At 38.5% G+C, this 12,055-nt stretch overlaps 2 long non-coding RNA genes across 4 annotated transcripts in view; one reads left to right on the top strand and one right to left on the bottom strand.

Annotated features, from left to right (window-relative positions):
* Positions 1–4,561: 4,561 nt before the first annotated feature.
* On the bottom strand, positions 4,562–7,060 carry LOC128247582 (uncharacterized). The gene is made up of 2 exons (XR_008263915.2): positions 6,786–7,060; positions 4,562–5,977 (listed from the first exon to the last, which is right to left on the bottom strand). It is a non-coding gene; the product is annotated as an uncharacterized LOC128247582 (long non-coding RNA).
* LOC128247583 (uncharacterized) overlaps positions 5,557–12,055 on the top strand; it is a 55,900-nt gene continuing 49,401 nt past the window's right edge. For all 3 annotated transcript variants that reach the window (XR_008263916.2, XR_016241500.1, XR_016241499.1), the window contains exon 1: positions 5,557–5,731. This is a non-coding gene — a long non-coding RNA (uncharacterized LOC128247583). The remainder of the gene's footprint in view (positions 5,732–12,055) is intronic.

Below are 12,055 nucleotides of genomic sequence, written 5' to 3'. Positions count from 1 at the left end.
TCATATTTGTTAATATAATTAAACCAATGTCAGTAATTAACTAAACTTACCCTTTCCTTGAAGCATAATTATTTCTAGTGGGATTTTTAACACTTGCTGCATTACATATAGTGTTGTTGGATCCCCGTCGTTCGACAATGAAGATTCAGTTGTTGATCAACTGAATTACTTGCTCTGGAATTAACACGAGTATTCTATAGGCGTGTGTACTCTTAACGCAATTCTCTGGCAGAACCACAGTATGTGACAAGGCTGTACTTTTTGACTTACAGTTACAGTCCACGCAATAGGCCAGGCTTCTGTACAATTCTCATCTACCCAGTTTCACTCACAAGGCATGGCTCGACTCAAGGCTATAGAAAATGACTGCTCCTAAGATTTTACACTGTAAAATCGAATCTGAATTCTTGTTGCAGAGAGAACTTAACTATTTAATCACATTGCGTCTACAATATATAGTAACACAAACTTAACTATTGTTTCACGTGTAGATGGCGCCTCTCGATAATTCATTCTCGAAAATATGCTTACGTCAACCTATGTGCAATGTTAGTTTCAAATTTTAGCATTTCCGAGGTAGGAGAGTAAATCAATTACATCGATTCCAGCGCTCAACTGGTACTACTTATTTTATCGACCCCGAAAGGATGAAAGGCAAAGTCGACCTTGGTGGAATACGAACTCGGAATGTAAAGACGGACGAAATACTGATTTCCTTATAAGGCATAAAGCCTTAAACAGAGATGCGGACACCGTAAGAACAGACAAGACCACAGTGGAGACAAAAAACATAAAACGAATGTAAATGGGATGAGATTATATAATAATGAAAAAAAAAATGAAAATGGCCACACGGGCCCCACTCCCATGCGGTACCATTTGAACCATTATATGTACTATCTACAATTGTTCTTTTTTCCCTACTTTATCACCATTATTTTCCTAAAAATAACATCATTTAACATACATTATTTTTTCCTCTTTTAGTAGAACTTCTCAGTGGTTCAAAATCTCTCAGATTCACTACTGGAGGCAACTCCTTGAATTCTACATCCACTCCTGGTGGGTCAACGCTATCTCCACACATCTCTTTCAACTTTCTGTAATTCTCTTCTTCCATCAGTATTGCCTTCATATCCTCTGCGTAGACATATGAAGGTACCTTTACTCTTACTATTGAATGAAACTTATTTATCTTTTTTTCTGTTTCAACATTCTTTGGGTATGTCACATAATGCTACACTCCATCTCCTCCTCGTATCTTCTTTCCTTTATCTTGTACTTTTTGTTCTCTTTTTCCTTCCTCTAACCTAAATAATCTCTCCAACTCTCCTTCCTGCAGTTGTATTTCCAAATCTTTCTCCACTGGAACAACCGCTATCTTTACTGGTAACTCCACTTTCTTCTTACTGACCTCCATCACAGTTTCTTTTCTCACCTCTTCTCTCTTCTTTTTCTGCTTCTCTGGCGGAGAACTCATTCCTCCGCCCCTCCCCCTTTTCTTTTTAACCATAGTAAATCCATTTTCTTTTTCTGTTACCAATGACCTGGTCCACACTCTCTTGTCTCTCCACCTGTTCTGCTTGTTGTTCTCTTTGGGCGCACCACGCCTTCATGTGGCCCATCTCTCCATATGTGAAACATATTGGTGGCCTCCCCTCTACACTAACTCTCAATCTTACATCTTCTGGCAACACAATCTCATCCACCACACAGTTTAAATCCTCCGTAGTTGCCTGTACTGTCAATTCAATACCATATCCCCAGTAGTTTACTTTCTGGGTCCTGGTAGCCTTCAAAATCTTCCCATCCTTCATATTATATGTTATTGCTGTCATCTGCCATTCTGCCTTTAATTCGAGTAGCACCCTACCCACTCGCACTTTGGTCACACGTTTGCCGCAGTACGAAGGCAGGAGCATCCATTCTTCTGACCTTATAGCCTCTGTGGAATGCTTTATTGCTTCCTCCTCTGTTGTGAAGCGCACCTCCACAGTGGCGTATTTTCTCCCTCTCGTAATGTATGTTGTAAATCTTTTCAACTCCTTGATACACTCCTCTATGGCTTCTAGAGGCGCAATCTCTATTTTTCTTGTGGCTGTCTTCATGGTTTTAAGTTACCGTTCTTTTTAACACGTTGGCCGATAATTCTTCAGGTGGCGTTAGCTTCAGAATATTACCTTCCTTAGTGATTAATTTGGATCTTTTTTAAAACGGGGGCCACATTTTTCATTAACGAAACACTTTGAAACTTGGAACACTGGTAGAATGTGTCATATAAAACATCTTTTTCTCTTAGTCTTCTTTAAAAAAAAAAAAGAAATCCATAAGTTATTCCATGTTAAAGTTGTATTTCTGTAATTTCAACCAATCACTGACGTTCATTCAGCCGATATACATTAAGTGCCGACTACATAAACAAACGATTCTGAAACAATTAACCCTAACCCTAGGGTTAGGGTTAAAGCAAATTTAAAATGAGAAAAGCAAATAAAACGAAGGTATGGAGATTAAATACGCTTTACATCGCTTAATCAGCCAAAGGAGTAAATATAAACAACTGAATACTTGTCAGTGATTGGTTGAAATTATCGAAATAAGACAATTTTTTACATGAAATAAATTCGAATACAAAAATATTTTTCTGTTCTATAACACAAAATAGATAAGTATACGAAGTTTGAAAGTCTTTCCGTACAAAAAACACTACGTAAAACATTAATGAAAAATGTGGCCCCCGTTTTAAAATAGATCCATTAATTTTTCACTCTCCTTCTTCCTTCTAGGCTCCACCTTTATCTCGCGGACCTCCAACTCTTGCACCGTCTACTCTTCTGCTCGTTGCAGCCGCATAACTTAGACCTCCCTCCTGCATCTTCTCCAGTTTCCCACAATGGGACCCCCCCCCCCCAATTAACAAATTAACAATGGCAACAGTTCTAACAACAATTCAAATCAAATAACAATGGCAAATAACAATTCGATAAATATTTCAGCATAAACTCAAGCAATAACTCCACAGTGACGGACTACCGATTTCTTTATTACCCATAAAGGGTTATACAAAGAATGTTTAAGACATCACAAAACATAAAGACAGTACAAAACGCCAACATAAAATCGGGGTAATTAAAATAAAATAATATGCAAGAATGAAAAAAAATGAGGCGCAATGTCCACTCGATCGCCAAAGTCGGGTGGTTACATTTATCCAGTTTTTCACTTTTACGTTCAACATCATGTAAACATTTTAACGGTTTTGTAACTCAAAAAATTCAAACACTCGCGTTACTTTTCTTCCATTAATCATTGTTACGTCCGTCCATAACAACTGCAAATAATCAGTCTAGGGGGGGTCTCCACCAACCATATCCGTTTCGTCATTATAATTTCACCAAGTTCTTCTACGCGATCCCAGCAGCCTTCCTCAGGTATCAAAATGCATCTTTCAGCACATTTCTCTGGCATTTTCACTCTTATTACTTCTCCCAATCTCTCGACCCTACTCTCCATCTGCTCGCAATTCTCGTACTTTATCAAAACCCCCTTGTATTTCACATCTTTATCCGTTCTCTCCCCCCCTCTTCTTGTACATTATTAGTTTCTGGCTTTTTCATCTCTGTTTTGTTTTCTGTTGACCGTTCCTTTGACTTATTTTTCCTTCGCTTTTTAGGGTTAGTAGCTCCATTTTCGTTCTTCTCCTTTGTTTTCTCTGTTTCACACTTCTTTCTCTTTTATTTCCTCAGTGTGGTCTACAATTCTTTCCTCCTCTGTTTGTGCTTTCTCTTGCTGTGGCAACTCCTATAAGGGGCATTTGGGTCTTCATATGACCTCTTTCCCTGCATATGTAACAATTTGGTTTCCTTCCCTCGACTACAACATTTAATGTTCTCTCATCCTCCACTTCTATCTGGTAGAGAATTCTTTCTATGTCCTCCAATGTGGCAAAAAGCCACATTTCTAGTCCAAATCCCCACCATTTGTGCACTTTTGATTTCACCACTGGTCCCAATTCCGGCTCCTCCTTGGTTGCAGCCAGCACTGTTGCAACCAACCACTCTGGTTTAATATATGGTGTAACTCTGGGAATACGTATTTTCATACTTCTTCTTCCTCTATAACTTGGTAGCAATGCTATTTTTTCACTTCTTAAGAGGTTGGTCGCATGCTTGGTTGCCTCTTCTATAGTGGCGAACCTCACCTCTACCGTACCGAACTTTCTTCCTCTGTTGATGTACGTGGCTTCAATGACAATTTCACCCAGGCACTCCTCGATTCCCTCTTCCGTCACCATTTCAATTTTACCGGTTTCGACAGCCTGTGTACGATACACTACTGTCCTCAGAATTTTCTTTTGTCTCTTTTGGGGGACACAATTTGTATGAGTCTCCCTCAACTTCTATCAAATTCCTGCTTCTGGTCACCTCCTCCATATCCAACTTGATTAACTTGGTTTCTAGCGGCACTGACTCCTCACCGCAGTGGCTTTGGCGTAGCTCTCCATACTGGAGACACTACCACTTGCCATAGCTGGGGAAAATGCAGCAGCTCACGTGAAATGCAACCGTAATAATTCCACAAAAACCACAACTATTAACCGAGACAGCCTTCACAAAATAACACAACAGTGTTCACAATAATTCACAGAGCCGTTATACCGCGAAGCAATTCGACCGGCATGCTAACGTTTCTGTCAGGTCTCCTCCTCGATCTATATACAATATTGGAACATTTACGCGGAGATTCTCTGTTTCGGCGTGTATGGTGGAGTCTAGGCTTGCCCCGTGTAATTACATATTTTGTAAATTTTTATTCCGATGCATAAATCTTGTTCTGATGTATATCTTTTACTTGTTTCAGCCATTGGGCTGCAGTCATGCTGAGGTACCGTCTTTTCGAACCAGTCGACATCAGTACTTACTTTCACTTTGGTTAATTAATAGTTTGGAAAAAAATGAAAGTGATGTTCTAAATTTAAGGATTGCCATTACTTCGAACGAAATGTTCGCATGATTCGTAATAGTTATTGTGCAACTGAATTTCTTGCATCAATGGATTAAATTTATAATTGACTGAAGTATTGGGATCAGCCAATGTGTTTTGCTAATCGGGAGAATATGCAAATTGAATTACTGAGTATTATTTTAAAACTCGCTCCACCAAAGTTGTTGCTTCGAAATAAGCACAAGGTTAGAAACACAGGGGGAAAAAAACAGACGATTACATCCGCCCAGTAATTGTTTGGTACTTTATTTTAACGTCAACCTCAGCGAGATTTGAACTCAGAACGTAAAGAGCCGAAAGTAATACCGCAAGGCATTTATTTCCATAATCTAACGATTCTGGCAATCTACCGCATTACGTCAAATTACAAATACATTCAGTATTAGGAATTTCACGGAAAGTATAGATCCTTCCGCTTTCATTGCACTGCCGATTATTACAGATTATTAAATACCTTCACTTTTAATCTCTTTCAATTTTTTTTGGTGACCAATTTATATATTCATAGCGAAAGAATGCCCCATTAGCGTTATTGCGGATGCGAACGTTCACCAGTTTCCTTGGATTCAGGATGTTCCCCAAATGAAATAAATAACTACTATTCGGTGAGAGAATTATTTGAATTTCAAGATCAGTAGAATTGTTGACAAAATAACACAAGCGGGGTGATGTTATGATAGAGAAAGTGTGTTCCCTGCTTCTGATTCCGTGTTGAAATCGCTTAAATGTAAGTTGACATCTCCAAGCAGATTTTTTTTTGTTCCTATTCATATCTGTTGAAGATAGCTATTGCTTTAAGATTATTTTACATTTAATGAATCGGTCAGTAACTTTCTGAAATATATGTGCTATCTGACTGCATTACTAGAACTTGTAATAATAAGAATCAAGGACATTAGACAATGCCTTAACTGAATATTGTGTGTGAATATTAAAAAAAAAATTGCCCCGTTTTCAGAAAACAAAACGCCAACTGAAATGAAAATAAAAAAAAAATTCTAATTTAAAAATGTTTAAACTTAAATATTACTGAACATTTGGTTAAAAATATCAACTTGGTGTGCAGTAAAAGTGGTTTTACAACATTTAACTCATATACTTATATAAATTCACATTTAATTGTGATATATCTGCTAGATTCAGTATTGAAGGAAATAGTTTAACATCTCAAATGCCTTTATAAATAATTTAGTCATTGTTGCGTATAGCACAGTACTTGAATAATAATAACTCATTATAATTTCAAATAATGTAAAAGTACTATACTTACAATATTTAACCTATTCAATGCATTAAAAAGCTAACCAGAAATAATTATGCGATGAGTAAACAAAAACAATACTAGTCATTAACTAATATTATATTTTAGCAAGTGAAAGAAGTAAGTTCAAATAGATTTCGGTCTTATTATTACCGCATTAGCGAAGGTGGCGAGTTGGCAGATTGTTGCCACGCTGGGCAACATGCTTAATGGCATTTCGTCCGTCTTTACATTTTGAGTTCAAATACCGCCGAGGTCGACTTTGTCTGTCATCTTTTCAGGATCGATAAAATAAATACGAATTGAACACTGAGGGTCAATGTAATCGACTTACGCCCCACACCTAAGATTGTTGGTTTTGTGTCAAAATTTGAAACCATTGTTACCTCATTAGCGAAGGATAGACTTTACCGCACTTGGCGAGGTAGTGATAAAAATATCACTAAGTGAATGCAAAAGAGTGTACACCGGTTGGAGTAGAAAAATAAAATTGTTTAGAGAATAAATTACTGATAGGCACCTTCCTCACGGGAAAACAAGTGAGTTTCCAGTTAAACTTATGAACTCAGCCAGTGGTATAACGTAGAGTGTGTGGGACGTATGAACCTCACAGCGCGGCCTCTTGGGACTATTAGCAAACAGATGTTGAAGCTATGTTACTTTTAAGGAAGGGGAAGGTCAATTCAACTGCTGCGCAGGGCAACAAAAACCCATGCTGTGCCACTGAATTTAATTATTGTATTTTTATTTTTCACTAGGTCATGTGAATGCGCGTGGCCTAGTGGTTAAAGTGTTGTACTCACAATCGCACTATTGTAGTTTCGATTTTCAAACCGGGCAGTGCGTTGTATTCTTGAGCAAAACAATTTGCAGATCTTTTCTGTTTGGCTGCCACTTTTCAATTTCTTAAATTTTTGTTCCAATTGATTTCATATTTGGTGTAATGATGCAGTTTTGTATGGTAATCATTGGTATGAAATTCGCTATAAATAAAGAGTTAATAGCTTTTAAAGTTTGCAAATTATAGGTAATTTTAGCCAATCAAAAGTCATACACATATAGATGCCTATTTTCAGTGTAACAAGCCAAGCTGTTACCAAGCTACTTATTTATGTGGTCATTTTTCGCTTATCAAATGTTAAAACACATGAAATATGAAGAGTGGGAGAAATAATAGCTAAATAGGCCATAAATCACACCCCAATTTGTTCTTTTCTCCTTTTTGGGGTGGGGATTACATAATCGTGTGAATTCCCGTGTGTAGAATACAAATTCGCAAAAATTTTCTGAAAATTCCAGAAAAAAAAAAATGCTATGAGGGATTATATGGCGTGTTTAAAGCAGAATTTCACCAGTATTTCATTTGTTTACATGCAGCCAAGCACAAAATGACAGCTTTCAAATCCTGTTTTCTCACGGGGTGAAAATTATCAAAATTTAAACGTTTAACTTTTTTTTTCAAATTTTCGGGAAAAAGTGAATTAGCCCAGACATTCAGTGTGGAAAATTATATCGATACACTAAATTTTAAAATTTTCACTAAACTTTAAAATTTCCACAGGTGCAGCCAAACAAAAATCCCACTCAGCTGCGAATGAATAACCCTTCGGTGGACTAGCGTCCTGTTCAGAGGCAATGCTATGATCTCGGTCATTTATATGCCATAGGAGTCCGAAGACTGGAAACAGTAACAAGAGTATCTCTGAGTAATTATTCCCTACATAAATATATTTATAATCTTGAACCACAGAATATCTATAATAATAAATGCCAAAACGAATTTCTGTGTCACACTTTCACCCACTCTCTCACTATTCAATGACACTTCTACTATTCCTCTTACTGGGGTGAGAGTTATAGTAGGCGTAGAGACTGTGAGGGCGGTAGTAGATAGACGGTTGTGATGGTAATGGGGGGTGATAATAATAGTATGAGCTGTAGAGGCGGAGCCGACGGTGATGATAGTGGTGGTGTTAGCCTAGGCGGTACGGGATAACGGTGATAGTAAGCGATGTGAAAGACAGTGGTGATGATGGTGGAGGGGAAGGCGGCGAAGTCAAAGGTATTGATGGTGGTGGCGTCAGAAGTCTAAATGGTGTGTATGGCAGTTGTGGTGGCTATGGTGGTGGTACTGGTGATGGTTGAAAACAATCAACAGAAAGAGAGAGAGAGAGAGACAGAGAGAGAGAGAGAGAGAGAGAGAGAGAAAGAGGTTAGACAGAAAAACAAAATTGTACTGATCCCCGAATGGGAAGACAAAAGATATTTGTTATGCAGCTTTGCAATAAGTTCCAAGTCGACAAATTATATTATTGTTTTAATGAAAATTGTTCATTGCTTGAAAAATATTGGTCAAGTCTAATAAAATTTAATATGTACTCAATGCATGAAGTGTCATTTTGGGGCTCAAGGCCCAATGAAGAGCCCTCCACAGGAGCTAGCTTAAAAGCCCCTCGATAGGGCGGCTTCTCAGCCAGTAATACATATAATAATGTAGCACTTAAGTAGCAATTATTTATATCATGAAGTAATGATTATTTATATAATTCTTTCTTTATTGCCCACAAGGGGCTAAACATAGAGGGGACAAACAAGGACAAAGGGATTAAGTCGGTTAGGTCGACCCCAGTGCGTAACTGGTACTTAATTTATCGACCCCGAAAGGCAAAGTCGACCACGGCGGAATTTGAACTCAGAACGTAACGGCAGACGAAATACCGCTAAGCATTTCGTCCAGCGTGCTAACGTTTCAGCCAGCTTATATGCTATTATATCATCAAGTGCTACAATAGTTATGTATTTATTATATTATTACAGTTGATTAACCTCAGGTGAACTATCATTTTGCTGGCCTTTGATCAAATACATTCAAAGCGTTACTATCTCATGTTTTTTTTAAAGATATATCTAGGACTACATTATCCAAGGAATTTTTTTAAAAAGAAAAATGAGATTTAAAGAAGTTTTTCCTGTTACTTTTATTAAGACAAACAACTAGAGGCTCGCCTGTTGTTCCAGTGCGTTTATTTATACATTATAATGCAACTAGTACTTGTATACAAATTCATCAACCTATGAACTAACGTATTACTTATTCAGCAATGGCATACCATCAAGTAATGTATACCACTGGAATACTGTTTTTTTCTTTTTGTATGTTTTATAACACTTCAAGATGGAGGGGAGGTCGTTTTGGTGTTTATCAGCACACAGTGATAATTGTTAATATTTTAACCATCTGCTCAAAAACTTGACAAAGACATGCACTATTTTTAGTGCAGCAGATGTTCTTTTCACCTGTTAAGAAACTGCTTTTAAAGCAGGACAAAGCTAGTAAGGTAAAGTTTTTAGCAACGCCTCTTATCCCACCCCTACAACAGTTTCTCACCCGGAAAAAGAAAGCATATGAAAATAGAGTAAAGTAATTTACCAGAGCAATTCTATACGAAAGTATAAAGATGTGGTTAAGTTAAATGCAGGCGACTTGTCTCGGGTTTTACAGTAAAATTATTTCGTCTGTTGCAAAACTAGATCATGTCTGTAATAACTAGAATATTTGTGATTTTTAGTTTCATGAGATTTAAACGAGAGCAAGAACAGAAACAAGATACATTGTTACCAGTTAACAAAGGAGCTTCTACGCGGTCGCTTGACCTTCTTGAAATAGCAGTAAAAATCTGGCTTACATTATACCCTACAGTCTTAATCAGAGAACACATAGAATAATATAGTCTCTGATATATAAGCAGATGGGTTGGTTACACCTGACTTGGGGATAAACAATAAGAGCAAATAAATTGTTGCTTTTGATACAATATGTATGCTCGCGTGTGTATGTGTTACTTTTAAGGGCGCGCAACCTAGTGGTTAGAGTGTTGCACTTTTGATCGCGAGGTTGTGGGTTCGATTCCTGGACAGAGCGGTGCGTTATGTTCTTGAGTAAAACGCTTCGCCTCACGTTGCGCTGCGATCATTTCATCTGATGTGTGAACACACCGTTCACCTGCACAGGTAATGTCGATTTGGAGAGAAAAATGAGCTAATTGATTTTTTATTGCCCACAAGGGGCCAGCATAGAGGAGACAATACAATCTGATTTGGGGTCAGACACACAAATGAGAGCAACATATAAAATGCGTTTAAAAATTACAATAAGTATAAAATCGGATGATAGGACAACAACATAAGACAATACAAATGGGGTAGGGAGACGGGTTCAGCTTGGACCCCGCAAGACCCGTTTCGCCACTGATACCTGGGTTAAGTCCTTGATCGTATTCATGTGGTTACATTCATTCGCAACATCCGTGTTACATTCCTCCATCGACCAGCGAACATTTTCGCCGACAGGCATCTTCTCTCTAGCCTTATTTTTCTCTTCAGGTGAAAAGTGAAAAAAATTCAACAGTAAAGGGCCAGAGATGAAGCTACCTGCCTTCAGTCCTTTCACTCAAGTCTTCCATGTCACCTCTTTCGCAATTGCTACTACTACGAGAAAACAATTCTTACCTTCTTTCGATAAGGAAACAGGTGGGTCAATTTTTAGAATTGACTCAGATGACATCTGTACTCTTCTTGTACTCGACAATAGTTGTTCAGCATAAGCCCATACATCCGACACCTCCGAGCACTGAACAATAGCATGCAGGACGGTTTCCCTATCCTGCTCGCATATTGGATGGTCGATGGGCCGTGGCAACCGTGTCTTGTGGGCTCATCTCGAATGGGCAAGCTTCTCGGTAACACTGCCAAGCCAGAGACTTCTGAAAGTTATCCAGGGTCTTCGGCCTGAATGTACGTTGTAACAGACTGGCCAGCTGATTATCATCGAGACCTATGGTTTCCCCTAAGGTATCGTCACATTCCGACTCTACCAACCCTCTATAGAAAGATGCGGTTGAATCACTACCGCTGGCATTACTCGAGCAACGGAATAGCAGGAGAGCCTTACGGCACTCCGTAAACCATGTACACAACTTCGATCTACGATAGAACCAGGTTTCCCGTCCACCGAAACTAGTGAACTTGGGAAACATCTGTTTCGCAACCGGAGACCACACCCGTTCACCATCCAGGTGGAACCACAGATGCCTCAACCTCAGTGCGCATCAACATCCAAGGCACCCCCAGTCCACCCTTTAACGGTTCTTTGCAGCAAATAGAGCGTTTCACCAGCAGTTTCGAACCCCTCCACATAAAAAAAAATGCAAAGGAATGCTGCATCATAAGCGTCAAAAAATTTTGAGTAAGTTCTTCGCCCCTCAGCTAGATGTTGATGATAAATCCTCCCAATAACTCTTATTTCATCACAATCCCTCACTCAATAATCAACGTGTTTATGCTAAGAACGTGCCCTATTTCAATATTGGTTTCAAAATTTGGCACAAGGAGGTTTGGGGCAGGAGCTAAGTCGATTAAACCGACTCCACTTTCCAACCCGTACTTATTTCATCGACTCCGAAAGGATGAAAGGCAAAGTCGACCTTGGCGGAATTTGAACTCAGAACGTAAAGATAGACGAAATACCGCTAAGCACTTTACCCGACGTGCCAACGATTCTGCCAGCTTGCCGCTTTGCCCAATTGCACTATTACGATTCTTATCGATTCCTTAATGTATTTCTCTTCAAATGTTTTTATGTATCCATATTGTACTGTGTCTGCTTAGAAATTATAATTTTCATTCATAAAAGCGGTTGCGATGCTCGTTTTTTTCTCTGGCGAAATGCATTCTCAATTTATAATATGACAACCAGTGGGAAAAGTAATTGCACATTGCAAGATTTCCGTT

This window comes from Octopus bimaculoides, chromosome 4 (genome assembly GCF_046866305.1).
Source record: "Octopus bimaculoides isolate indiv1 chromosome 4, ASM4686630v1, whole genome shotgun sequence".
Lineage (NCBI taxonomy): Eukaryota > Metazoa > Mollusca > Cephalopoda > Octopoda > Octopodidae > Octopus > Octopus bimaculoides.
Note: the sequence above shows the minus strand (reverse complement) of the source record. Positions and strands in the feature narration are given on the sequence as shown.